The following is a 7389-nucleotide window of genomic DNA, read 5'->3' as shown; positions in this document are numbered from 1 at the left end:
GTCAAAGTGAAATTTATGATTCATTTTGATGCTTGCCACAAGGGGCGCTGTTGAAGGCATTAGCATAAATGCTATACCTGCAATACTGTTTACTCTTTTAGGTCAACTACAATACGTTCACATCACATGTAAAAGAAAAATGTTGGTTTATTATAGTTAAATAATAAATATAAATAGGCCTACAACATATTAATTTATAAGAGACATATTTTTGCCAAAAGAATCAGTGTTCAACACATTCTGGCTTATTGTCCGCATGTAACCCTCAGAGACAGAATCAGAACACAGCAGGGTTCTTGAGTGGTTCTGAAGGTCAGAGGCTATGCGCATGCAATATGGCTGTGGCCTCTATCCTACAGAACCCCTTTGGGTTAAACTCACCAGCTCCAGATGGCAGGGAGTCTTTTACTAAAGACCCCACTGTGAGGGCCATAGCCTGCAGCATCTTTAGAGGGAGATTTACCAACATCAACATACGCCATTGTAGGCATTCCTTCAGAGATACACAAAATGCTGTCTGATTAAAAAAAATCATGTATTTCAGTAATGAAGTAAGAGAGGCTAAAGGACGTGGCTAGATGTGCAGCACCTTTAGCTTCAATAACAACATAATAAAAATATTAAAGGCAAATTTTCAGTAACATGTCACTTTAACAAATCTATCCTCCCACTAAACTGTACAAAATGTTCAGCAAACTACACTGTAAAAAACCCTGTAAAAAACTGTAATTTTCTGGTAGCTGTGGCACCAGAAAAATACAGTAAAATTACATGGTTTTCATGTTTTGCCTATAAATTAGCATTTTCTCTGTATTTGACGTTTTTTTTTTACCATATTTCAAAAATACTGCATGTGAAATATTACATGTGAAAAATCTGTAAAAAAAATTACAGTAAAGTTCTGTAAAATTACAGAAATGAAAAAATTGTCACAGAATGCGAAAAATGACAGCTTTTGCCATGTTGACTAATGAGGTTATATTCAGTTAAGTACAATAACTGTGCTGATTTCAGTTTACCCTTACATGAATTATGACAACAATAATGAAAAACAAGATTTGAACTTTTCTTATAATTTTTTACATATTTACACGTTTTCCACAAACAGCGGCTTGTCACTATAGATGACAGTGCACAGTGTCCCTGTAGTTCAGGGGTCGGCAAGTAAGTTTGGCATCGGGCCAGAACATAGACAAAGGATAATTAAAAAAATTAATTGATGAAAAATGCAACTACAACAGCCTACTTTTAAATATATAGTTATTATATAATTATATATAATTACATAATAGTTATATAACTATTTAACGTAGCCTATTTTTTTCACTCCTCACGTACTAAACTGCTGCTGGGGGTACGCAATTACGTCGTGTGCAGAGTGATGTTAACATTTAAGCTAGCTAGATGGTGAGAGAAAATGGCACTTTCAAAGAATCTAAAGAGAAAAGTTGACATTGAAAATAGGGCATACAAAGAGGAATGGAAAGACAGCTATATGCATTCATCCTACCTAGTTTTGTGAATGCAAAGCCGGTGTGTCTTATCTGCAACGAAGTTGTCGCTGTTCGCAAAGAGTATAATATTAGACTGCACCACGAGACGAAGCATGGCACCTTAAAAAAAAATGGGAAGCTGAAACTGCTTTGTTATTGTTCACGTGTTGGTGCTGAGGCCCCGCGTTATAAGCAAACATTTCAATGCTTCACTGTTAGTTTTTTCATACCCCATATTTCATGACGGCTATTTTCAAAGTGTTTCTAGCGATCGACAGACTCCTTAGAATATCTTTTAGAACTGTTCAATTTAAAAGCACCCAATTCATTTAAAAATAAAACATTGCTGCAAAAACGTTCTCGTACTTTTATTTTGAAGGCAAATTCACTAAAGACGTGATTGTAAATCACTATAAAGACAGAACCAGCATCGGGCAAAATAATGAAAATAATGCTGCTGGCGCGGGCCAGATATTATTGCTGGCGGACCAGTACACTGTAAGTGACCTCTTTTCAAGAAAGGGTTAAATTTAGCACAAAAATCTATGTTTGCTGAGCATCAGCGAACAGTCTAGTAAGCATGGAGGAAAGCAATATTGCAAAATGCAAAACATCACCTTTGGTATTTTAACGATGCCAGCGTTTCTATAGCATAATTGGTACAGCATGGTGCTGGGTTCGATTTCCAGATTTTTTTAACCTTTAGTGTAAGTTATTTTGAAAAAAAAAACTGCTAGATGTAAAAATGTAAACATTACACAGCTGTTCCATCTCCAAAACCAGTTAAATATCAGCTGTGATAACTGCAATTGTGTTAATATATAAGAGCCTCCTGAGATTTAGAGGTATTGACCATGTGATCAATCGTCACAATAGTGATTGATTTTGTAGAGCTCCAGCTGTACAATACGGAATAATCTGAAAGCACTATGATACGAAACACCTCTTCACCTATAGAATGATGTTTTGATTTTCATATCAGAGATTTAACACTCAAAAAAGTGAGACCTTTCCACCTTGAAAATGTTAACACTGCAATACTATTATGTGGATTCAGACAGACATTGTGTGTAACTTTAATCTTACTCTAACATACCTCACCCATATGCTTTGAATGTTCCTGTACAGCATCAACACACCCGACTAAACAGAAAATCTTGCTTTGTTTTCCTCAAGCTCAACTCTCCTCCCAGCGTTCCTAAGTCGGCCAGTAATTGAGTGCATTGCAGTGCACAAATAAAAGCCCTCTCTCGCTTCCCAGACTCGACGTTGCTTATTTTCCCTCTCGCTGTCCTCAGCAGCATCTGAGGGTAATAAATTATTTACACAGGGTATGGATCTACAAGCACTCAATCTACTGCAGTCACTCAGGCATATTGCCCCGGGGAGAAGAGTGTGGCCAGGCATTTTACGAAAGAGCAAGCAAGCGTGGCGATAATGCACCGGGCCGATAAAGGTCAGCAGCCCCCTCCGGGTCTCCTGTGATATTTTCATTATTGAGGGAAAGAGGCGTCTGTACAGCAGCTCAGCTGCACTGCTGTAGGACTGCAGGATGGACTGTGAAATCACCAACGGAATGAAGGCATGATAAAGGAGTGTTGTGATTCAGAACAAGTCGAAGAGAACTGACGGGAAGAAAGACAGTTTTGGTAGAAGAAGCATGTGAAAAATAGAAACGTAGTAGGGTGGGGTGGAGTGGAGGAATGAAAAAGGAATAAGATGAAAGAGAAGGAGAGAGAGAGACAGATCAAACTGTACTCCTGTGCTAAATTTCAGGCTTTGATGATATGCAAAAATCAAACCCTGTAAAATGTTTTGTAATGTCAAAATTTACTGGTTTTATTAGAGTAATTGAAAATGACTGAATCAACATTTTATAGATTTTACTTTTTTTGTGGTAATTTGTTAAAACAAAACACTATGTTTAGAACAAAGCAGTATAGGTCATTTTCTGTCATTACACTTCAATTCACTGTAAAAACACCAAGAAAAGTGTAATAAGGTCCTTTAATGTGATTAGTAGACTTCATTTTGTTTTTATGTATAACTGCACGTTTTCAATGCTTTTACATACTCCCCCACACAGTTTTCATCTGGATGAGGTCAAAGATCTCTTCCACTAAATTATCTCTTACAGAAGTGTTTCCATTACAAAAATTACACAAGCGCTGATGTAAAAATATATTTAATCACCCCATGTTTTCCTTTTTTTATGATTTCGTTTATTGTGTCTTCTGTTTGCCTGTCCCTGAACTGTCACTGGTAACTGGTGGATGTTTAGATTCTAATAGGCTTTTTGTTTTGTCAGCATTGCTTTTATAGCCAGCCTAAGAGCAGAAGAGATTTGAGCAGAGAGCTTTGAAAACGGTTCCTGAAAGAGGTTTGTTTTTATCTTAATATCAATTGAAGTGTCTGTGCCAGATGAGGCCCCTGCTTACCTCAAACATGCCATGAAAGGCCTCACACAAGCAAAGACCGTCGTGGGTTTCCTATGAGAGCATCTTTCAAGCTTTTTATGGCATGAGGGCTCTCTGCCAACTCTTAAGTGTGCATGAGATGTATTTGAAAGATGTTCAGTGTCCCATTAGCCAATTATTGAAAACCATGATATACAGTACAATTGGTCCAATTGATATCAAATTCGGGCAGTGCATAAATAAAGGTATAGAATTTATAATTTAAAGAATTAAACCAAATTAGAACAACAGTTCCATAATAAATGTTTCACTTTGTATAAAAGACTTATAATTAACATATTAAAGGGGTCATATGACATTAGCTAAAACTAATATAATCATTTGTTTTAGATGTAATGCAATGTATACACGATTTAAGGTTCAAAAACACTGTATTTTCCACATACCGTACATGTTTGTATCTCCTTTTTGCCCCGCCTCTCTGAAATGCATGGATTTGGAACAAAACTCATCGCTCTGAAAAGCGAGGTGTGCTATGATTGGCCAGTTAACCAGTGCGTAGTGATTGGTCGAATACTGCAAGCATGTGACGGAAATGTAACACCTCTTAACATATTTGGAACATCAGGTTCCAAAGCAATTTTACTGACAGGTACGCCCAACTTACTTGCGTATACATTTGGGTCAAATCATACCACGAAATGACATAGATTAGTGGGGGTGTGGTTACACGAGCCGTTTCAGACAGGTCTGGCTGAGCATTCGCTTTTAGATAGAATGCATCTTTTTTCCGACACTTTAATTTTTGCAATTTTACGTGTCTAATACATGCATGGGCAACATATAACACACCAAAGACACAGAAAAACACGTATTCGTGCCATATGAACCCTTTAACATATATTTTTTATGTGTATACTTTTGAAAGTAGTACATTTTAAATATTAAAGAAAAAGCATAATTCTAAGGAAACATTTGTCCTAATAACATCCAGAAATGAAAACTTGTGTTTAATAGAAATGAATAGCACTAGCTTGTAAAATCTAAAGAAAACAACAGAACATTTGATTATTTAGGAAAAGTGTCTTTGCTTATGCAGGTTTAGTGGTTGAATCTGCTGGGAAGCTCAGTATTGCACTGAATAGCACATAGAACGTCAGTCAACCCAACCAGCAGAGACCCAAGACTTCATTGCTTATGCAACAGATAACATTCTTTTAATGGAATTTTTCATTCCTTTGAAATGACTTCCCTACCCAAGTGTGATCCACATCCCTTAACTATTAAACATTAAATGGATTTATCACTCTACAGCTATTTAATGACTAATGTTCAATTCGTTTGCATCTGAATTACACAAATGCGGAAGTCTGATGCCGAATTAGATTAATTTGAACTCAAGTCTTTGTGCCATTTTAAAATTACAATCACGAAGTTAAACACAATCTGTGAATATGAAATTGCGGATGAATATTAGGACTTGACTTGTGCCTGAAGCGAACACGACGCTCCCGAGGTATACACAATGAAACACAATGCAGGCGGAATTAAAGTCAGGCGAGGTCATCACCTCGGCTCGGCTGTGAGAGGCATATCAATAGTGCTGTTAGTCAGAAAATGTAGATTGGTCAAATGGAAATATAGAAACATGTTGAAAAATCTGAACTATTTCCAATTACACCAAATTAAAAAGTGCTCTATATATATTACAGTACACTACACACTGTATCCAAACCCCAATTTATTTTGTGATTTGTAAATGCAGTGAGACAATACAAAAATCTTTCAGGATTGTGGGCACTCATCTTAAACAAAACAAGCAAATTATACAGACCCACAAGAAAAAAATATGAAATATTTAATATTTATAAAAATATTTACATTAACTATAGGGTTGCTTAAATAAAATGTAATTTTATATTTTAATCACAAAAACAATTTTCTTGTTTAAAAGACAGAGTGGCTTTTTTGGGTAAGATCATTTAAACAATGACAAAAGTTCTGGCAGTAACCTTGGAAATGATATTATGACAAAGTTCTAGATTTTTATGATTTCATGATTTTGCCCTCACGTCACACTCTCTCACGTGTTCTGCTTCTGTGTTTACCTCAGCAACCTCGGGAAATGCCCCAAATCACTATTGACCTGGGGTGCGTTTCCCGAACAACGACATAACTCGCTGGTTAACCACCATAGTATGATGCATCATTGGGGAAATTAACGATGTAGTTACGACTGTTTCCCGAAACCGTAGTAACTCTGTCGGAGTCTGTTGTTTTATTTCATGATATTTAATTCATTTATAAGTGTCCTCCTACGGCATTCCGCCCAGGGATTCCACAGGGTCCTAGTGCAGGCGGGGCATGCGCATGCGCACTTTTGAAAAACAGCGCTTTTATTTCCTCGACAGACTAAAAGATGTCCAATTAAATTTGTATATATTTTGAGTGATGGATATGGAATGCACTGCCTGTTGCTTGCTTACTTTGATCAAAAGCTTGATGCATGTAAGTCTACATGTCATAATAATAAGGAACGATGCTTCTAACCAGAGCTCTAGACCTGTAGTTCCGTTGCCACGCAACTTTGCGATGCTGCTTGCGATTGATTGTTGGAACGATAATTTTGGGAAACACTTAAATGGTTGATCTATGCTGGAATGACGGAACTTGCGACCATAGTTGGCTAACGATGCTTTTGGGAAACGCACCCCAGGCTTGCTATTTTTGCACTGGCTTTAGATAAAATAGGCTACAACAAAGTTAACACATTAAAAAAAAGGAAATACACGCAAAAATACAAGGAGAAAAAACAACAATCTTTATTTTGCCCCTATTTTCAATAAAAATCAGCATTCTTTTACCTAAATTTGTCAGAATAATATATATTCTGAGGTTCGTTGTTTATCATGGTAATGCTAAGGCTATAATGCCTGACTTTAATATTTGTATTTTTTATTTTATTTAGTTAAAGCAGCTGTAAAAGGACACAATTATAAAATGGGTTTCTAACTTGAATTTATAACATGTTTGTTTATTGTCTTAAAATGGGTTTTAAAATATATTGTATTATGGTCAGTTGTGCATGATTTATTGTATCAATGTAATGGAAATAAATTAAATGTAATATATATATATATAACTGTATAGGCTATGTTTACTGCATATGTAATTGTGTTTTATTTCTGTATTTCCATTATTTCAGATTATAATTTTTTAGTTTATTCTTGTTTGTTGGTATTATTTGTGCACTGTAAGCTTCACTGTAAGACCACCTCATTATATACAGTTTATATACAGGCCACTATATATAGATTCTCAAACTCACGTTATATTGAACTGTTCCAGTCACTGCATTTTAAACAGATACTGAATAACTGGAATAAGGACACTCGTTTCAAGCAAGCATCATGTTGACAACTGAGCACATGCATCTGTGAGCCTTATGGTCTCTGTTTGCTTTGGCTACCATCTTGGCA

Source organism: Triplophysa rosa, linkage group LG8 (genome assembly GCF_024868665.1).
Source record: "Triplophysa rosa linkage group LG8, Trosa_1v2, whole genome shotgun sequence".
In the NCBI taxonomy this organism is placed as follows: Eukaryota; Metazoa; Chordata; class Actinopteri; order Cypriniformes; family Nemacheilidae; genus Triplophysa; species Triplophysa rosa.
Note: the sequence above shows the minus strand (reverse complement) of the source record.